This window comes from Carcharodon carcharias (assembly GCF_017639515.1).
Source record: "Carcharodon carcharias isolate sCarCar2 chromosome 37 unlocalized genomic scaffold, sCarCar2.pri SUPER_37_unloc_1, whole genome shotgun sequence".
Classification (NCBI taxonomy): domain Eukaryota; kingdom Metazoa; phylum Chordata; class Chondrichthyes; order Lamniformes; family Lamnidae; genus Carcharodon; species Carcharodon carcharias.
The window spans coordinates 5,675,802-5,698,147 of NW_024470758.1; the positions used below are offsets into that span (position 1 = coordinate 5,675,802).

A 22,346-nucleotide genomic window follows, 5' to 3' on the forward strand; every position below is an offset into this window, starting at 1 on the left:
AGTAAATTGAATGTCGATCAAATCTCCTCAGAGACTATTGTGAATGGACTGATGGGAAACACTTCAACAACATGTCCATCTCCGCACATTGTGAAAACCAACAGCTGAAAGAATGGAACAGACACTCATTTGGTCGCAAGAACGCGCCACCCACCAACCTCCCCACCCCGCACCACCCGCCCTCCCCCTCCCAACCCCCCACCCGGCATCAAAGAAGAATCCATGTGACTACTAATTATATCCCAGACTACATTGTCTGGTTATTGAGTTACACGTATCCACACTTGCCTGCCCTCATTCCGTGAGCGAGTAGATAATATATTGTTCAGTGATTCGTGAAAGTATTGTTGCAAAGTATCCCTAAAGAACCCCTGCGTTTCCCTGAGATACTCTTATTTGAAATTTAAAGATATTAGAAACTACTCTAATATTCAGCTGGTTGTTCTGTAACAGGATTCATGCCAGATCACTCTTCGATCCAGTCAGTGAGACAGTAACCTAGGGAGAGTATTAACAGAGAGGGAAACATCGGATTGACCGGATTCTAATTCGGATCCCCAGTTATTGCTAAAATAAACAGAATTGTATGAACAGATGCATTTTTGGGGCGATTTAAATTCGCTAAATTCTATTATCTAGCAATTTGCAGGTGGACGAACATGGAGAATGCAGAGGTGACAGGTTCTCCGTGCGGCAGCAGCAGTTACTGGGAACTGATTGGCGGATGGGGATCTAGTATTGAACAGGAAATTGTTAACGGTGACAGGTAAATGTTCTCAAAAAAGGAACGAACCTCGTTTCACTTCCCTCCAGATATCGCTTTTCTTTATAGGGAGAGAGTGGCAATAACAACTTTGACAGGCAAAAATGTACAGAGTGACTGATCATCCGAAAAGATGTTTGATTTGGGATTAGGAAGGTGGGAATATAGGAACGGAAGTAGACTGTTCTTCCCTCAAGACAAAAGCGAAATACTGCGGATGCTGGAAATCTGAAAGAAAAACAGAAAATGCTGGAAAAACTCAGCTGGTCTGAGAGCATATGTGGAGAAAAAAAACAGAGTTACCTTTTCGAGTCCGTATAACTCTTAATTCAGCGCTATTCAGATACATGGGAATATCACCACCTGGAAGTTCCCCTCCAAGCCATCCACCATCCTGGCTTTTAATATATCGCTGTTCCTTCACTGTCATTGCGTCAAAATCCTGGAACTCTCTCCCTAACATCACTGTGGATGTACAAGCACCATATGGACTGCAGCGGTTCAAGAAGGCAGCTCAGCACACCTTCTCAATGGCATTTAGGGATTGGTAATCAATGCAGGCCCAGCCAGCGACGCCCACATCCAGTGAATTAATTGAAAAAAAAATCGACTCTATTGCATCACACGATAGAAACATGCAAATGCTACCGACTCAATGGGAAAAATGTATTAATAGTGATTTCTACATTGGTTTTATTGCTGACACCTCTATGTCTACTTTATCACATCTCACCACTAATTTCTCATATTGACCTGTTTCTTCAACACCACAGTTCATGTGAATTTCCAACGCTCTGTTGCAGTTCTCAGTTGCTGCCAATAGATGTCAGCACAATCTGATGGATTGCAGTTTGCAGATTAGGGAGGGGCACAACAGTCAAGACTTGTTCACTTGATTTGGGGCGGAGATTTACAAATAGTCAGGGTAGGGATGACCTTTAATGGGATTCATTTTATGACAAGCTGTAGCTATGGTTGGTTGTACTCAGTTCGAGGATGACACCCACCCGGGTCGCGAGATTATCCCATGGCTCTTCATACGGGTGAACTGATCAATTCTCGATCCACGCAACTTTGAACACATGGGGCATAATGTCCCACGATGTATTGAGATCCGGAGTGCAGGATTTTCTGCCTTTTACTTCTCAGCCGCCGTTCTGCCTCATCATTGAGATCTTGTGACTCAAAGCGCGCTGCAGCTTGAGGGATAAGTTTTGTTCATTTGTATCGACGGCTAGCAGGTTCATTCCAGTCATTAATATCAATGCTGCCGCGTTTGAATGAGAGTTTCAGAGTGTCTTTGCACTCTGCGTTTTCTTCTCCCTCCCCTGGAACGTTGGCCATTTGAGATTTGAGAAAACAGAATGTGGTGGCGGAGACGCTTTTCGACCATCCAGACACAGTTTTCAGTCCATCGACGTTGCTTTTGTACTACTTTTGCATAATTGCTTGTGGAGCTGTCTTCAGTAAGATCACGTGGCATTTTTCGGCAGTCCTCCCGCGGAGACATTGTTCATGGATATTCTCTAGCACTCTTATGAGACGCTGATACACAGTTAAATAATAATAACATTGTGCTACAACCATCAACCTGTTGTCTTGCATATGAAAGTGAGATACATTCTTATCTGCCCATGTCTGGTCCATTTTCCCTGCATGAAGTATCTCAAAGTCAATCCGTATGTTAAAGACCAGTATTAGGCCACTCCTCAGCGTTCTGTAATGAACGCAAGAAGGAAAAAGCAAAAACTTACTTTTCACAATGGGGATCGGGCCCCGGGGGTTGAGAACTACAGTTTCCAGGGGGTCACAGCGGCGGGTTCTGAAATGATCGCACATGCGCAGGTTGTTCTTTTTTTGCGACGTTGTTGGCACTGCGCATATGCTGGTCAGCAAATACTGGCACATGCACATGTGATGCATTTTCTCGGTGGCAAGCCGGGACACGGCATTGCACGCATGCGCAGTTTGTTTTCGATATTTTTGGAGATTGGAAGTTACCTGTGCCCCTCCGCAGAAGTGAAAGTCTGTTCAAAACCAAAATAGCGTGAAGAGAGGCGCAGCTGACTGAGAAAAGAGCACCATTTGGAAGAAAGTGCCAGAAGAACTTGGGCACAGGAACAGGTCCCAAATCAAAGAAGCAGTCCCAAGCCAGGGACTTGGACAGAAATAGGTCCCAGGAAGGCAGTCAAATTGAGGGTCAAGGACAGGAATCTGAAACAGATCCTGTTCAGTGAAGATGGAGGAGCGGAATCAGAGCCGCGTGGAACAGACTTAGAACGAGGTGGACTTGCAAGAAGCCAGAAGATCTGAGTAGAGACCCAAAGGTTGGTGATTCCTTACTATGGACCTTTGGAGCAGTATTGTTCTGTTTGTCACGGCCTAATACCTGAGAATGTCCGTGTGGAAGGTGAAGCTAGAATGTATGGAGATCCAGGAGAAAAGAACCTTGAAAAGAGAGACTGAAACCCTGGAAGAGGATCCTTGTTGAAGACATCTGAGACAAAGCGTTCTTTGGGGGAGAATTCTAAAGCCAGTTCTTCGAACGTGAAGATTGGAAACACTTGTTAGAAGGACAGAGTTTCAGTGAGACCGATTGGCTTTTGAGCATCTGGGGGGTTAATGAGAAATCCCTAGGAATTTGATTTTGGAGTGTGGTGTGTCCGACTGAAGCTGATCCATTAAGTTACATGGATTGTATACTTGCTGTGAATGTTAGAGTACAAGGTACTTTTTGTAACTTCTGTTATTTTCATGAATGTTTGCACATTGGTAAAGGTATAGGTTTGGTGAAGAAGTTGTCTAATTTACTTCGTCTTTTCGTGTTTAATGAATGTTTCATTGTTTTGCTAAACGTTCATCAGCGGACCCCTGTTCAATAACAATCCTCCATGTTTCTAAGGAAAATAAAAGTTACGATATATCAAGTAAGATTCCACACTGAGAAAGAGCTCTGAAATGTTTGGAAGAAAAAGACTAGCCTTTAACTGGTGAGTGAGATGGTGGTGTTTAGGAACCTCCACCTGATTTCTGTATAAAGCGACCATGACATGACTCGAACCTGCATTCATCTGATAGCACCTGTACACAGGGAAGTCAGACGCCTTATCCATTAGGCCACGCGGCCTGTATTAGTCACCCCACAGTGATATTCAGTTAAGATCGTAACATTCGTTGCTATAAGAGAAAAAAAGATCCTTCCGTCTCTGTCGACCACGCTTTTATTTTTATTTTCATGAGATGTAGGCGTCGCCTACAAGGCCAGAATTTTTTGCCCTTCCCTATTTGCCCTTGAACTGTATCCCTTTCTTGGCTGCTTCAGAGAGCAGTTAAGGGAATAATATTGCTCTGGGTGGGGATTTAAATACAGGTCAGGCAACGTAAGGACATCAGACTTCTTTACCTCAAGTGCTTTGTGAAATAAATTGCTTTTTAGAGCAATTGACTATAATTTTACGGTCGCCATTACTAAGGCGAGATAACAATTCCATGTTTATTATCGAATTGAATTTGAATTCGATCAGCTGTCATCGAGGGAGTTAAACCCGTGTCCACAGAGATGAGTTTGGGCTTCAAGGCGAGGAGCCCAGTGATATTACTGTTCACCCCTGTTCACCAAAGCAGCGCGTTTAGCTAATGATTGAGCCGCTTCACCGGGAGGTTGGAATTCCATCCAAAGCATTTTATTAAAGTCATTGAGGCAAAACATTTTCTTCCAGTTGGATTTGTTAGAAACTAAACGAAATACAAGGTGAGTGAGAGGACTCAACAAGATAAAGCATACTAAGAAACAATGAGAAATATCAAATCGATTCGATTGGAATGTAGAAAAGGAAAATAAATTGGAATTCCGGTTAGTTTACAGATCCGGGAAAGAAAAGAGTAACGGAGGGAAAAATGTCGGAAAGAAGATAAGAAATGATGGAGCTGCTCCTTTGTTTTCTGCTTATCCGGTCGACAATCAATACTGCATTAAAACATGTAAAAAAAACTGAGTAAATTTAACCAAAAAGTGATTTTAATCACTGCCCAATGGCGCCTGACCTCTCCAATTGGGCTTGTTGGAGATCGCTGGCAGCAGGCGGCAGGAGTGAGTGTGATCTGGGCACTGACAGGGAATGCTGCTTCTTATAGCTGTCTCATGGCGCGGTCGTGAGGGGAGAGGGTAGTGGTGTTTGAAAATCATCATGTGTCCTAAAATCATAATTGATGAAGCTGTGCCACAAAAACCGCAGATGAAGGGAGAACAACCATCTCTTTTCATCGCCGGAGCACATCTGGCTGCAGAACAAAAAAAAAACTGTTGGTGAATCAATGATTGGTCACGGATAATTTAGCAGCAAATCTTTCTCTGAATTAATGAACCCGCTTCTTATAAACACTGTCTCCTTTCACTGTTTAGCAGGTGAGTTTCATAGAGCCACCTGTGTGATTTTCTCAGTTATGCCTTTGCAGAATTTTAGGAAAAAGCATCACAGATGCCATTCTTTATCAATTCCACTCACTTCACATGAAATGAAGAAATGACTGAAGACACTGGATACTGCAAAGTCCATGGGCCCTGACAACATTCCGGAAACAGTAATGAAGATTTCTGCTCCAGAACTAGCCGTGCCTCTAGCCTAGCTCTTCCTGTACAGCAACAGAACAGGCATCTACCCAGAAATGTAGACAGGCATGTCCTGTCCAGAAAAAGCAGGACAAATCCAACCCAATCAAATGCTGCCCCATTAGTTTGCTCTCGATCATAAAAAACTCGATGTAAAGTGTAGCTGGCCGTGCTATCAACACTTTCCCAGGAAGAACCTACTCATTGACTCTCAGCGTGGGTTCCGCTTGAGCCACTCAGCTACTGGCCTTACTGCAGCCTTTGTCCACACATGGACACAGGAACTGAACTCAAGAGGTGAAGTGAGAATGACTGCCCTTGACATCAAAGCAGTATTTGACCCAATGTGGTAACAAGGAGCCCGATCAATACTGAAATCAATGGGAATCAGCTTGGCAACTCGCCATGAGATGGGATCAGGCCTAAAACAAAGGAAGGTTAGGATGGTTGTTGGAGGACACTCAGCTCAGCTCTAAGACATCACTGCAGGAGTTCCTCAGTGGAGAGTCATAGACTAAACCATCTTCAGCTACTGCACCAATGACTGTCCCTCCATCATAAGGGTAGAAGTAGGGATGTTCGCCGATGATTTTGCAAAGTTCAGCGCCATTCAAGACTCCTCAGATAGTGAAGCAGTCCGTGATGAAATACAGTAATACCTGGACAATGTTCAGGCTTGGGCTGATAGGTGGAAGGTAACATTCGTGCCACACAAGTGCTGGGCAATGACCATCCAGAGCAAGAAATAATCTAATCATCAGTCATTGACATACAATGGCATTTCCGCCGCAGAATCCCCCACTATCAACCTACTGGATGTTATCATTGACCAGAAAATAAACTGGAGTATCCATTTAAATATTGTCCCTACAGGAGCAGAGGTCAGTGGCTGGAAATTCTGTGGAGAGTAACTCACCTCCTGACTCACCACAATTTGTCCATCATGTAGAAGGCACAAGTCGGGGCTGTGATAGAATTCTTTCAACTTGCCTGGATTACTGCAACTCCAACAGCACTCAAGAAGCTCGACACCATGCAGGACAAAGTACCCTGGTGCTTGACACCTCATTTACCACAACAAACATACATTCTCTCCACCACTGACGTACAGTGGCAGCAATGTGTACAACATGCGCAGCACCACCTCAACAAGGCTTCTTCAACAGCACCTTCCAAACCTGTGTCTCTACCATCTCGAAGGACAACAGCAGTAGCATCATGTGAACGCCACCACCTGCAGTTTTCCCTCCAAGCCACATATTATCCTGACATGGAACTATATCGCCATTCCTTCACAGCCCTGGGCCTAAACCCTGGAAATCCCTCCCAAACATCACTGTGGCTGCACCTACAACACACGGACTGCAGCGCATCATGAAGGCAACTCATCATCACCTTCTCAAGGGCAAGTAAGAATGGGGAAAAATGATGGCCTCGCCAGATACGCTAAAGTCCCATGAACGAATAAAAAAAAATGAAATAATGGAGCTTTGAATGGCTTAAAGGGAAAACTTCTCTCTGGATCTTGCTGCCTCCCTCTTAGTCACAAAGCAGCCTAAACTCATCGAATCGTGACATGCCCAGAGATGGAAAATAGAGAGCAAAACACATCAAATACACCTCCAAGAGCCCTCAGATTAGGGCAGCATGTTTCTCTGCTTTGCCTCTATGAGTTAACTGGTTAAAACATATTCGTAAATAACACTGTGGTTTAACCCCAGGCGACCCTTGAACTCAATTAACATTTGGGTTAATTTGTGAAGTTAATCCAAACAGGACAGGATCATTTTATTTTCAGAAAGGGTTTCAGAGTGGCTGTTTGAAACTGAGAATGAAATGTCGCCACAATTACCCACAACTTCAGTCAACAAAATTTGTTCGCCAAACGAACATACAAACAAGGAACAGGAGTTGGCCATTCGGCCACTCGAGCCCGCTCCGCCATTTAATAAGGTCATGGCTGATCTGATAGTAACCTCAGATATGCGCCCAATACCCCCGATAAGCTTTGCTATCAAGAATCCATCCACCTCTGCCTGGAAAATATTCAAAGACTCTGCTTCCGCCTCCTTTTCAGGAAGCGAGTTCCAAAGACTCACAACCCTCCGAGAGAAAAAAAAAATCGCCTCATCTCAGTTTTAAATGAGCGAAAAGTTTTTTTTTTAAACAGCGACCCCCAGTTCTAGATTCTCCCACAAGAGAAAGAATCCTCCTGACATCCACCCTGTCAAGAGCCCACAGGGGTTATATGTTTCAACCAAGTCGCCTCTTACTCTTCTAAACTCCAGCGGATACAAGCCCAGTCTGTCCAAACTTTCCTCGTAAAACAACCCGCCCATTCCAGGCATTAGTCTGGTAAACCCTCTCTGGGCTCCTTCCAACGGATTTACACCCTTTCTCAAATAAGATGACCGATACTTTATACAGTGCTCCAGACGTAGTTTCATTAGGGATCTGTAGGCATAACCTCCCTACTTTTGTACTTTGCAATAAATTATAAACTTCTATTAGCTTTCCTAATTATTTGTTACACCTGCAAACTAAACTTTTGTGATTAATGCACTCAGCCACCCAGATCCCTCTGCATCTCAGAGCTCTGCAATCGCTCACCATTTAAAGAATATTCGGCCTGGAAATCGCTCTCCCCATTAATCTCAATGAAACGATGTGTGACCAAATTGACACCGTCAGCCTGGAGGTGACGGGGTTAGGGTCGCTCTGGACGACTTTAAAACAACACTGGGGCTCGACGCAGGAGGCAAGGGTGAGTGTTTCCTGAGGTTTCTAATGCAATCAAAAAGCGAAATACTGAGAATGCTTCAAATCTGAAGAAAACACAGAAAACGCTGTAAAACCACAGCAGAGCTGGGAACATGTGTGGAGGGAGAAACCGAGCGAACGTTTCAGGCCGTGACTCTTTTGGTTAAATTCACCCAGTTATTTCCATTCTGTTTTATGCATTCTTAATGGGTGAGTGAAGAAACAGACATGTTTTTCATGTTTTTTTCTCCCTTCTTTAGTTTCTTTCCATCAGTTGCTCCTTTCTCTCCCGGATTTATAAAACGACGGGAATCCCAATTTCATTGGCCGTTTCCGAGATCGCCGAATACATATCAATCGAAACCCCATTTTTCAATCCAACCTAGTTGTTGTTTCGCGTTATTTATCGCTCCCTGTGTTTTATTGTGATCTAACCTCTCGCGGTTTGTATGATGATCACTGTTAATCTTAGTGTCTGTTCTGATGAATATCGAAAGCAGAAACGACATTACCAACATTGCACATCCGGCTGCACAGTCGGATCTGTTTTCAAGGACAGGACCGGCCTCATTCTGCGCTGTTGTAAATCTAAGAGCTTATGTGTCCCACGCTCTGAACAAGTTGCTCAAACTTTATTCTCATTTTATCTTTACTGATTTCCAATACATCACAGGCTGTCGCTTTTCCTTTTTTCCCTGCGTTTCACTGCATTGAAACTTATGACAACACTAACTTTCCCCAGTGTTAATCAAAAGTAATCGATGTGAAACGTGAACTCTGTTTCACTGTCCGTATGACTGCCTGAGATGCGGCGTAATTGTCAACATTTCTGATTCCACAACCGCGATGTAAATGAGGATGTTTGATAGACTATGGATGGCAATGAAACGATTACATGGTTACATCGCTCCCGGCAGCTGGCTCGTTGGTCTAGAGGTATGATTCTCGCTTAGGGTATGTAATCGAGTTAAAATGCGAGAGGTCCCGGGTTCAAGTCCCGGACGAGCCCAGCCAGCGTTTTCAGAAATCCTCGAGCTGGTGGCAATTTCAGAAATCAATACAAGTTTTGAACAGACGGGAGGTCATTGCAAAAAATACGTCGCTTCAACAAAGGTGAAAGCAATGAACGCAAAGTTTAAAGAAAATCTCGTGTCTCTGGGCTCGGATTTCATCCCCCTGCATCAAAGACCGTAATTCTATGTTTGTGGGTTCAGGTAGGAGGCTGAATGCAGTCAGATGCAATCTTGTGCGAAAGAAAATAGAGAATGACAGAGCTGGAGGCACACAGTTTGATTTATTTATTTTTTTCCATATTTTTGCTGTGTTCTAGTTCTTACACTGAGAGGAAAGTTTAGGGGGAATTAACAATCCAGATATTTGGCATAGGTTAAAATCAATTGTCCGGCAGGAAGTGTCGAAGTGGCAGTTTCGTAGGGCAGTAACTGTCGGCGTGACAGCTACTTTGAACAGAAAGTGTCATAGTGGCAGTCTCTTGCGATAGAATTCATATACAACTTTGTCCGGTAAATTAACAACAACTCTAACTCATCCACAGAGTTAAACTGGTGAAACAAGATGACGTGGATCTCGCACTGAACACTCGGTCCCCGGCTCCTGCAATGTTCCAATGAAGCACAAGGTTCCCTCGATGAAATGCACCTCATCTCTCAATTTGGCATTTTACAGACTTCCAGAGTCAATGCTGAGTTCAACAGATAAAAGCAAAAAACTGTGGGTGCTGGAAATTTGAAATAAAAACAGAAAATGCTGGCAAACCTCATCAGGTCTGACAGCATCTGTGAAAAGAGAAACAGGTTAACGTTTCGAGTCTGCATGACCCTCCTGCAGAGCTAAATAGAAGTAGAAAAAGTACAGAATTTATAATGTTTGTGGGGGGGTGTTTGGGGGGGAGGGTGGGGTTAGGGGCGCGCGGAGGGTGAAGCTAGAGAGAAGCCCAGCGATTGGTGGGGGCTAAAGGAGAGATTGACAAAGGCGTCATGGGCTAAAGGACAAATGGAGTGTTAATGGTGGTGGAAAGGGCTAAAAGAGGTGTTGATAGTGGCAGAAAGGTAAGAAAGCAGAAGTTGTTAATGGAAGAACAAGGGTAAGCACTCTGTGAAAGAATAACATGGAACAAGCAATAGTGACCCTCCTGGGATGGAGGCAGTGGATTTTGAGCTGGAGTTGGTGGAAATGGCGGAGGATGATTCTTTGAATACGGAGGCAGCTGGGGTGAAAAGTGAAGGCAAGGGGGGCCAGATCATTCTCCTGGGAGGGAGGAGAATCTGTGAGGGCAGAGGCTCAGGGGATGGGTCGGACCCGGTTGAGGGCCCTATCAACCACAATGGGTGGGGTCCAGGGTTAAGGATGAAGGAAGACATGTCAGAAGCGTCGTTTAGGAAATTGGCATCATCGAACAGAAGGAGGTTATTCTGGAACTGTACAAAACGTTGGTTAGGCCACAGCTAGAGTATTGAGTGCAGTTCTGGAATTCACATTATAGGAAAGATGTGATTGCACTAGAGAGAGTGCAGAGGAGATTTACCAGAGTGTAGCCTGGGCTGGAGAGTTTCGGTTATGAGGAGAGATGGGAGCCGAGGACATTGAGGGGGTTCATGATTGAGGTGTATAAAGTTATGAGGGGCATAGTTAGGGCAGACAAGAAGGAAAGTTCCGCTTGGTGGAGGGATCAATAACCAGAGGACATAGATTTAAGGTAAAGGGCTGGAGGTTTAGAGAGGATGTGAGGAAGATTTTTTCACCCAGATTGTGCTAGGAATCTGGAACTCACTGCCTGAAAGGGTGGTAGAGGCACAAACCCTCACAACATTTAAGAAGTATTTGGATGTGTACTTGCGATGCCATGACATAAAAGGCTTTGGGCCTAGTGCTGGAAAATGGGATTAGGATCGTTCGGGACTTGTTACACTGGCGCAGACTTGATGGGCTGAAGGGCCATTTTGTGTTTTAAACCACAATGGCTGTTTGATTCTATGGCTTAATCTGACATTCATGCTTCCCCAGAAAGATCATTTGTCTCTTTATTTGTTCCTTTGCTCTTACAGAGAGTTTTCAAGGGCAGGACGGACGTCATTTTGTGCTGTTGAAAATCTAACAGCCTATGTTTCCCTCTTTCTGGCCAAACAGCATAAACTATTTTCTCATTTTACCGTTACTGATCTTCAACACACTGCAGGCTGTCTGTTTTTATTCGTTTTCCCTGCCTTTCAATGATTTAAACTTATTGCAACACGACTTTTTTCCCCAGTTCTAATGAAAGGTCATCGATGTGAGACATGGGCTCAGTTTCATATTCCTTGTCACTACCTGAGCTACGCTGTCGCTCTTACATTTTCTGATTTAACAATTGAGATGTGAAAGTATGGTTGAAAGGCTTTAGGTGGCAATGAAAAACAATGGTTGCATGTAAATTCCTTAGTCCAGCCTTTAGTGGTATTATTCCCATTTAGGGGAGTTGATTGAATGAGTGTGTGCGAGATGTCAGGTTCGGTTCACGAATGAGACCTCCTGAGATGCTGAAGACATCGCTGCCCTTTTCAACCTCAGCGGCTCTTCTTCACTCATCCTAATTTGGACTTTTCCGTCCCTGCCTGGATCCCTGTGTTAGGCGCAAGTTCAATGTTTTTCGTTTTGTAAAAGCAGTAAAATGCTCTCTAATTATAAAACAGAAGTTTACTAAGTTGTATAGCTGAAAATATAGCAATAAAAGCGGGAGAATCCGATCATGTCAGTGATTATCTGTGAACTGTGATCCTGACGCGTGTGCCCGAGTCTAGAATGTCGGGGGTCCATGGAGACAGATCCTGAAGAGAATGTCGGAGCCCAAAGTTCCGGGTCTCTGTGGAGGGACAGGAGAAGGCCTTTCAGCCCCTCCTTCCTGTTCCACCACTCGGTTAGACAATGGCTGATCTGTGTCTTAGCTCCATCCAGCTGCCTTGATTCCAAATCCTATTATACTGTTGCCTCGCAAAAATCTATCACAGCAATTTGGAATTATTCATTGAGGCAGCATTTACTGCTTATTAAGGAAGACAGTTTCACACCTCTATCTTTGCGTGAAACAATATTTTTAAAGTCTCACCTGAATGGCCTGGCCTTGTTGACATTCTGAAATAAAAACAAGGAAGCTGCTGAAAATAACTCGGCAGCTCCGGCAGCATCTGCGGCGAGTGAAACAGAGCCTCCCGGAACTGGCGAAGAAGTCACATTGGAATCGAAACGTTAGCTCTGTTCCAGGTCTGGCAGCATCAGTGGAGAGAGGGATAGAGTTAAGGTTTGATTCTTCGCGAGAGATGCTGCCAGACCTGATTTCAGAGAGCGGGGCCGGGAAATTATTCTGAATGTTGCTGCTCAGACAGCGAATTGTTGATGTGTGACATTGAATTGTTATTTATCGAATACAAAAGTTATAACTAAAGGTCACAAGCTTCAAACGTTGACTTTTTTTCTCTCCACAGATGTTACCTGATCGGCTGAGTGTTTCCAGATTTTTTTTTGACGTGAATAACCGAGTCCGCGCTGGATCACTCTTTAATGGTCTCTCACAAATCCAGAATCATTATTTTATCAACTTCTCCGCTAACTTTCACTCTCTGTATTTGGGCCTCTTCCCCTCCACAGTTTGCAGCATCTCACCAATTAAAATAAAAAAAAACCCGAATCTCGATCATTCGTGCTGTCAATCAGATTCACCCCATGTTTGCGGGTGGGCTGGTGGATAAACCGGGAGCCGCGTTTGTCTTTCAAAAAAAAATAATTCAAGAAAGTTCCGTGTTCAGGTCCCCGTATTTCAATACTAACCTAAGTTTTAGATCTGGACAAATTTCATTGTTTGGAGATGTTGGCGAAATGATGGGTTTCAGAAGCCTGATAAAAGTCACCTTTTCCAGCTGCTTCCGAATGACACGCTCAGTTTTTATTTTGCGCAGTTTTATATCAATGTTTCAGGGATGTGGTGTGTCTATTGTTTGTGCAATTGCTCTGTTACTCAGTATGAGAAGTAAATCACAAACTGCCCATCATGTGGTTTAAACCCACAGCCGCCGCCGTCTATACAGCCGCTTCATTCAGTTACTGGATGAGAGCGTGGTGTTAATAACATAATAATATTTTATTAGGTACACTGCAATCACGCAATTATATTTTCCAATATATCAAGAGATTAAAGCTCCTTTTAAAGCAGAATGACAGTGACTTCAGTAAGAAATGTTTATAAACAACAGCAGTTTCTTTCTGCTCACTGTACACACATATAGCTAATTGTTTTAAACAGCAGGGGCGGAAACCGCAGTCCGCAATCTTCCGGTACACGTGACCGGAATTTCAGTTTTGGGGACAGAGGGGGCGCGAATGTTATTGTGGAAATTGAAGTCAATTAGCCTGTGAATGGAGCCGGTTAAAGAGCCCTGGCCGACCTGAGAGACCCCGAGCCCGGGATCAGCGGCAGCCTGGGCAGAAGGCAGGTCCCAGAGAAAGGAAATAAGGTTTGACAGAGAGAGGGGTGGGGTGCAGTCGGGGCCGATGGGAGGTGGCGGGAGCGAGAGTTGGAGAGAGAAATGGAAAGAGACAGCTTAGGAGGAAGCGAGGGAAAGAACAAGAGAGGGAGAGAGGAACGGAGCTTGAAGAAGAGAGGCAGCGGGCGGGAGGGAAGGGAAATTTGAATTTTTCCACCACATTTTGCAAACTTAGGAAGACCTAAAGGCCAATGGTGCGGGAGCGGAGGTGTGTCTTGGTAAGTGAGATTGCTGCTTCAATGTGAACAGCAACATCCCACCGCAACAACCTGATCAATGACTGTATAATCTCTTTCGGAGATTCTGTTTGAGGGATTAATATTGATCCCAGGACTCCGGGTAAGACTCCGCTTCTCTTGCTGTAAACAGTCTGGTCGGATTGTTCACATCCGTCCGAGAGGGGAAGATGGGGTTTTGGGTTCAATTGCGCTTTATGCCTGGAATAGTCATAAATCTTTATAACCCCTTTGTGGTGTATTACACAATATTGTGAAACATATTTGCCTCTTCTAAATGTTCAAGCTGTTGGAAACACTGAAAAAGTCCTGTTTCAATCCTTACTATCTCACAGACCTGGGATAATAATAACAACCTATTTCTGCTTCTCCTCACAGAGTGTCATCTCTCCTGTATTTTTTTCTCTCTCTATGCTGTGACCTATGATTCAGTCTGTTGTTCTCTTGCTTTTTATGATCATGAGGTTGTGAGATCAAAACTAACGTCAGAATCCTGAACACAAATTCAGGCTGACACTCTAGTGCAGTGCTGAGTGAATGCGTCACTGTTAGTGGTGCTAGCTTTTAGATTATATGGTAAACTGAGGCGCCATCTGCCATCTCAGGTGAAATATACCATGGCACAATTTCGGAGAGGGGCGGGCGGAGCGAACATTTGTCCCTCAATTAACATAACTTCAAAACAGATTCTGTTGTCTTTTTCACATTGCTGTTCCTGGAAGCTAGCTGTGTGCAAATCCTTTAACAAATAGTTCAACAACATGGTGATTGAAATCCTGTGAGGAAAGTTCGAGCTATTATTGAAAATTCTGCTGAATGAGCTCCATTGGACATCAGAGAAATCAGGTGAGGAATTCGAGTGAATTGATACCAGTGAACAAGTCACCGTTAAAACTGGATCAACTTTTGCGAAGATCAATGGGTAAAAGCTGAGAACTCCGTGCATCATCAGTTCATTGACAAGAGACACTCACAGAAGTATTGTGTTACATGTGTCGTTCAGGCAAACGTGAAGAAATGAACCCTTACCAGTTCATGGCGATATTAGGGATGGAATTTCATATTTTATATCTATGATTGAGAATGAATGACCATATCTGTCAAAATAATGATTAACTTTGTCTTTGACGTGATGCTGTTTCCGCTATACTGGTAATCTTGCCCTTCCCGATGGTACATGTCTCAGGGAGGACGCTGCTGTCCAAAGTCGCATGGGAATTACTGCAGGGTGTCCTGTAGATCGGACATACTGAAGCTAATATTTATAAACTCCACCAAATGTTTCCGCTTACGAGGCTTGTTTTATGTTTTTTAATCCATTCAGATAATCATGGAATGATGGAGAACAAGGGAATGCCATTCGGACCATGGCCTGAAATGGGCTGAGAGAAAGGGGAAATCCTCGGCTGGTGTATTTTTGCAACACTTACTGCTTGTGTCCGTGTGTGCAAAAAAGCCATTTGAGAGGTTGAAGTAAGAAGCTGATACAAAGTCACTGTAAGGAAAACGTCAGGTATGTTTTTCGGTCGCCACCAGTTGTTTCCTTTTGGTGCGAATGAGAACAAAACTAACAGAAAATGGTTTCGATCCATCGACCGCGGGATTATGAACACAGCACGCTTCCGCTGAACCACTCTGTGACCAAGCGAGCTGTTTCCTTCCTGCCTCTTAGTGCTGCATCAAGAGCAGGCGTGTTGGGCAGCTCACCCTGCCTGCGCAATAGCACCTCAACCCCCGAGTGCAACATGTATTCCCAGATCTGTGCTCTGTCCCCATTGTCCTGTGTCTCCTTCCTTCAAGTTGTTTTTTTCTCCAATTCTCTTTTGAAAGTTAAGAATGAATCTGCTTCCACCACCCTTCCAGGTCGCGTCTATTTCACAACCCACTGTGTAAAATACATTCTACTCATCCCGCTCCTGGTTCTTTTCCCAATCAGTTTCAAACCGTGTCCTCTGGTTAGCGACACTTCTGTCAATGGAAACAGTTTCTCCTTATTTACTCTACCAAACTGGTCATCATTTTGATCACCTCACAGGAGATGTTTTTTCGATGCAAAGCAAGTGCAGAAAATAAATTTAAGAAGATTGAAGCCGAATGCGAAGTTATCCAAATTCAAGCCATTTCAGCAACAGCACCGGGGCTAAATAAAACTCCCAAAGCGCTTCAAAGGAGCTTTATCAAGCAACATTCGACATCGAGTCACATAATTGGCCAGATGAACAAAGCCATCGTAAAATTAATAGATTTTAAGAGGGTGTTAAGGGGGCAAGTGAACTGGGGATGTTTCTCGAAGGATTTGCAGGGCTAATGGCTCAGGCAGCTGAAGACGAGGCCGCCAATGATGAAACAATGAAAAGTGTAAATGAGCCAGAGGACAGAGATGGATTCAGAAAGAGCAAGGGAGATGCCTGGGAATGGAACTGCAACTCCAGTCAGGCCAGCGACAAATCACCTCCTGCACCATTGATGTTCACACAGCCGTTCATTCTATGTGTCCAGTTGGAAACCTGTCTGAAGGAACATGCAGTCTGATAGAGCGCCTGTGATAATCCTCCACTGTCTGATCTAAAGCTGTAACAGGAGCTGTTCATTACGGCTGTGATAACCGTGTTGGTCTTGATAATGAGTGATGCAAATTCACATCAGCCTTGTTTTGAGCTGCCTGTCAGAAACAGTCTGGAAAGATGACTGAGCAGGTATGTAAAGCAGTTACTGAGGTGGCTGTGCATGTCCAATTTGGAAATCTGCCCGAGGGCTGAGCAGACTGACTCTGGTCAGCATCTTTCAAAGGTTTTATTTTCGTCTGCGCAGTGGTTCAGATGGGAAAGTGGGGAGTGACCTGTATAGGAGAAAGTTTGGGACGGCAGTTTCCCTTTTCTGAGAACATTAATAAACCTCTTCCTGACTTTCTTCAATGTTTATCTAAAGTATTCGACCCACAACCTTTAAATGTCTCTGTTTGTACCGACTGCACGTCCAACGCGCTATCGGTTGCGTCACAGATCTACAACAATGATACGTGTTTTCCATCCCAATGTAGGAATTTCTGACATTGACGAACGGAAGGTTCAAAAGTTCAGCAATTTTAACAGTGTCTCCATTTCAAAAGTTCTCATTGTCTGTAAAATGTTTTTGGACGCCCTGTGGTTCCGAAAAGAGCTATAGAAATTCAGTAGAAACTTAAAAACGTCATGGGCAGGTTGGTAGAATAGGCGGATAAGCGGCAGACAGAACCATACGACCCTAGAAAAGCTATGGCGCAGAAAGAGGTGATTCAGCCCATCATGTAGCGCTGGACAGAAAAATGATGAAAAGGAAACTAGCTGCTCATTTTAAGTCCACCTTCCAGCGCCTGATCAGCAGCCTTGCAAGTTTCCGCGCTCCAGATGCAGATCCAAGCACCTTTTAAATGAATTGAGCATTTCATCTTCAATAACTTGTTCAGTAAGTGAAATCCAGATGCTCACCACTGTCTGCGTGAATAAAAAGCTTTTCCTCCTGTCCCCTTTAATCACAGAATCACAGTGCAGAAGAGGCCCTTCGGCCCATCGAGCCTGCACCGACACGTGAGAAACTCGTGAGAAATCCTTCTGACAATGACCTTAAATTTATCTTCCCTGGTAATTGACCCCTCAGCTCGGGGTAACAAGTATTTACGGTCCACCCTATCTAGGCCCCTCATCATTTTTTGCACCTCAATTAGGTCACGCCTCAACCTCCTCTATTCTAAGGAAAACAACCTTAACCCATCCAATCTTCCGCGTAGCTGCAATTTTCAAGCTTTGGCAGCATTCTTGTAAATCCTGTCCGTACTGTCTTCAGGGCATTTATGTCCTTCCTGTAATGTGGCGACTAGAACTATACACAAAATTGCAGATGTGGGATAACCAGCGTTTTCGCAGTTTATTTTCGTTTCCTGGGAAATGTGAAAAGATTAATTGTTGTTGGAAGAAAGCAAAGAGGCAACATAAAATAAAGCGTGTGCACCCAAAGGGCAAGCAAGAGCAGGGGGTAATTATGGGCTTGTTCATAAATGATTGAAGTTGGCAGGAAAACTTTTATTCATTCACGGGAAGTGCGCTTCACTGGCTGGGCCTGCATTTATTGCCCAACCCTGTTGTCCTTGAGAAGGTGGTGGTCAGCTGCATTCTGGAGCCTATGCACTCCATGTGGTGTAGGTACACCCACAGTGGTGCTGGGAAGGGGGTCCCAGGATTTTGATCAAACGACAGTGAAGGAAAGACGATATATTCCGAAACCTAGATGGCATGTGACTTGGAGGAGAACTCCCAGGTGGTGGTTTTCCTATGTAGCTGCTGCCCTTGCCCTTCTCGACCATAGTGGTCGTGGGTTTGGAAAGTGTTGTTTAAGGAGGCTTGGTGAATTCCTGTATGCATCTTGTAGATGCTACACACTCCTCGGCTGTGCGTCCGTGGTGGAAGGAGTGAATGTTTATGGATGTGGTGCCAATCAAACGTTCTCCTAGATGATGCCAAGCTTCTTGAGTCTTGTGGGTGCTGCACACCACCAGGCAATTGGCGACCATTCCATCACACTTCTGACTTGTGCGTTATTGATTCTGGACAAGCTTTGGAGAGTCAGGAGGTGAGTTACTCGTCGCACAATCCCTGGCCTCTGACCTGCCCTTGTAATGACAGTGTTTATAAGGCTAGTCCAGTTCAGTTTTTGGTCATCAGTAACCCCCAGGATGTTGAGAGTGAGCGATTCAGTGGCGGTAACGCCATTAAACTTCAAGTGCCAGTGGTTAGATTATTTCTTGTTGGAGATGGCCATTCTCTGGCACTTATGTGGCGTGAATGTTAGTTGTCATTTTTCATCCCAAGCTTGGATATTGTCCAGGTCTTGCTGCATTTGGATATGGACTGCTTCAGCATTTGAGGAGTGACGAATGGTGCTGAACATTGTGAAATTATAAGTGAACATCCCCACCTCTGACCTTTTGATGGAAGAAAGGTCGTTGATGAAGCAGCGGAAGATGTTCAGGCCGAGCACATTACCCTGAGGAGCTCCTGCAGTGATATCCTGGAGCTGAGAGGACTGAACACCTTAGGCATGACTACAAACTAATGGAGTTTTCCACCTGATTCCCATTGACTCCCGTTTTCCTAGCGCTCCTTGATGCCACACTCAGACAAATCCGGCCTTGATGTTAAGGGCAGTCACTCTCACCTCACCTCGGGACTTCAGCTCTTTTGCCTATGTTTGAAACAAGACTGTAACGATGTAAGGAGCTGAATGGCCCTAGCGGAACCCAAACGGTGCGTCAGTGAGCAGGTTATTGTTAAGCAATTGCCGCTTGATAGCACTATTGATGACCCCTTCCATTACATGACTGATGATCGAAAGTAGACTGATTGGGAGGTAATTGGCTGAGTTGGATTTGGCCTGCTTTCTGTGTACAGGAAATACCTGGGCAATTTTCCACATAGCCGGGTAGGTGCCAGTGTTGTATCTGTACTGGAAAATATTGGCTAGGGGCGTGACATGTTCTGGGGCACAAGTCTTCAGTACTTTTTCCCGAATATTGTCAGTGTCCATAGCTTTTGCTCTACCCAGTGCCTTCAGCTGTTTCTTGATATAACGTGGAGTGAATCGAATTGGCTGAAGACTGGCATCTGTGATGCTGGGGACCTGTGGAGGAGGCTGAGATGGATGATCCACTCGGCACTTCTTGTAGCAAATGCTTATCGTTTGTGCTGATATGCTGAGATCCTCCATTATTGTGGATGGGGATATTTGTGGAGTCTCTCCCTCCAGTGAATTATTTAATCGTCCACTACCATTCCTGACTGGGACTGCGGAGATTAGGCCTGACCCGTTGGTTATGCAATCACTTGCTGCAGATGCTGTTTGGTACGCAAGTAGTCCCATGTCATAGCTTCACCAGGTTGACAACTCATTTTTAGGTAAGCCTGGCGGTCATGTGGCGCTAACTCACCAATCACCTGCTCACTGAAGTTCAGTTTGGTTTCTGCCAGTGTCAATCAGCTCCCCACCTCATTGCAGCTTTGGTCCAATATGGACAAAAGAGCTGAACTGAAGGCGTGAGTTGCAAGTGACTACAGTTGACTATACATAAACATTTGGCAGAGTGTGGCATTGAGAATGCCCTCTTCACTCTTTATTTAACCAGGGTTGATCAACTGGCTTGGTGGTAATGATATAGTGTGGAACATGGCAGCCCATGAGTTTACAGATTGTGTTCGAGTGCAGTTCTGCTCCTGCTGATGGCCCACAGGACTTCATGGATGCCCGGTTGTGAGTTGCTAAATATGTTCTAAATCTAACCCATTTAGCATGGTGGTAGTGCCGCCTTCACATTGAGGATAGTCTCCATCGTGTTGTGTGGCATAGTCTAGCAGCAATGTCATTTAGGACTCATCCAGCTCGGTCAGTAGTGGTGCTACCGAGCTACCTTTTGTGATGCACATTGAATCCTTCCACTCGGATGCCGTTCTGTGCCCTTGCCACCCTCAGTGCTTCCTCCAAGTGGTGTTCAACATGCAGGAGCACTGGTTGATCAGCTGAGGGAGGGCGGTACGTGGTAATCAGCAGGTTTCTTTGCCCATGTTTGATCTGATGCCATGAGACTTCAGCAGGTCCAGAGACAATGTTGAGGACTCCCAGGGCAACGGCCTCCCGACTGTATACCACAATGCCGCCACCTCTGCTGAGCCTGTGCTGCCAGTGGGACAGGACATATTCAGGGATAGTGATAGTGGAGCCTGGCACATTATCTGTGAGGGTGACTATGTCAGGCTGTTGCTTGCTTGCCAAGTCTGTGAGACAGCTCTCCCAACTTCGGCACTAGCCCCCAGATGTTAGTAAGGGGAACATTGCAGGGTGGACAGGGCTGGGATTGACCGTGCCGATGTCGATTCCAAGTGGTCCGTCCGGTTTCATTCCTTTTTTGTGACTTTGTAGCGGTTTATTACAACTGAGAGGCTTGATAGGCCATTTCAGAGGGCATTGAAGAGTCAACCACATTGCTGTGTCTTCGACAGTGCGGTCATGTGGCGCTAACTCACCAATCACCAGCTCACTGAAGCTCAGTTTGGTTTCTGCCAGGGTCTCTCAGCTCCCGACCTCATTGCAGCCTTGATCCAATATGGACAAAAGAGCTGAACTGAAGGCGTGAGTTGCAAGTGACTACAGTTGACTATACATAAACGTTTGGCAGAGTGTGGCATTGAGAAACCCAACAAAACTGAAGTCAATTTATATTAGGAGGGAAACATTCTAATGGTTGGAGTCGGCCCCGGGGTTTCTAATACAATCCAAACGTATTTCTAATTTTTTGATAGCCTGTAGGTGGCAATGAAAGGATATATTGAATACGTTCCGGTTGTACCTGGCTCGTTGGTCTAAGGTTATGATTCTCGCTGTGGGATTTGTAATAAACTAATATGCGAGCGGTCCCAGATTCAATCCCCAGACGAGCCCATCCAGTGTTTAAACACGTTAATTCGTGTGTTCGAAGTGGTGCTAGGAAATCAAGACCTGGTTTGAAGATCCGCGAAATCATTGCGGAGAATAAATCCCAACACACAAAATGAACACAAAGTTTAATCGAATGCGGCAACATTTGGTTCAGTCGGGGGCTCATTGCAGTTAGTTACAGTCTTGAGTGAAAAAAACACATTTCAGCTGTGTTCCGGTACTTGCAGTGAGCCGGAAGGGGTTTCTTTATTCTTCCAGATGAATGTATGTCCCGCTATTTCCGCTGTGGGCTTTCACACTGCCTAGAAACATTTTGAAGTGTTGACGTGATTCACATTAGTCGATTTACAACAGTTCCTAGCTGATGTGATGGAAATGAGTTTTCTTGACAAACTACATTTCCATCATGAGACACTTGGATGATTATTCAGGACCCGGAACAATCAAGATCATTTAGTTCAACAGTTCATGGATGCAAAACACTATAGAAGGAGGTTCAATTGGGGCAGTGCATGTGACGAGGTGGCCGAGAGGTTAAGGCGATGGACTGCTAATCCATTGTGCTTTGCACGCGTGGGTTCGAATCCCACCTTCGTCGACACTTTATTAGCCCGTTTTTCGTGAACGCGGTGTTTTTTCTTTCAGAAGGCATGTCTGAAATTACTGATGTATTCGGTCCGAGGCTAGGTTCCAGAGGTGACTCATGTCGCTCATCACTCCATCATTAACTGATCATCCATTATGCTTCCCTCGCGTGAGTTTAAATCATGTTTCTTTATGGGACTGCATTATGCAGAAAGGAAATCTGAAATTACCATTGTGGTATCAGGCCCAAGTTAAGACGTTTCCTGTAATACCGTGTATATCAATGTCTCATGAATTTAATTAAACTTTTACGATGATTAAATAACATTCTAGCTTCGTTTTTTTAGTCTAGCGGGCAGTGTGCAAATCATTCAGTTTGTACTGGGGTGCTGACAAGA

At 44.7% G+C, this 22,346-nt stretch overlaps 2 non-coding genes across 2 annotated transcripts; both read left to right on the forward strand.

Annotated features, from left to right (window-relative positions):
• The first annotated feature begins 9,051 nt into the window (after positions 1 to 9,051).
• trnap-agg lies at positions 9,052 to 9,141 on the forward strand. Its single transcript is given in 2 exon segments — positions 9,052 to 9,087; positions 9,106 to 9,141. It is a non-coding gene; the product is annotated as a tRNA-Pro (tRNA).
• Positions 9,142 to 21,879: 12,738 nt separating this feature from the next.
• On the forward strand, positions 21,880 to 21,961 carry trnas-gcu. Its single transcript has one exon. It is a non-coding gene; the product is annotated as a tRNA-Ser (tRNA).
• Positions 21,962 to 22,346: the final 385 nt, after the last annotated feature.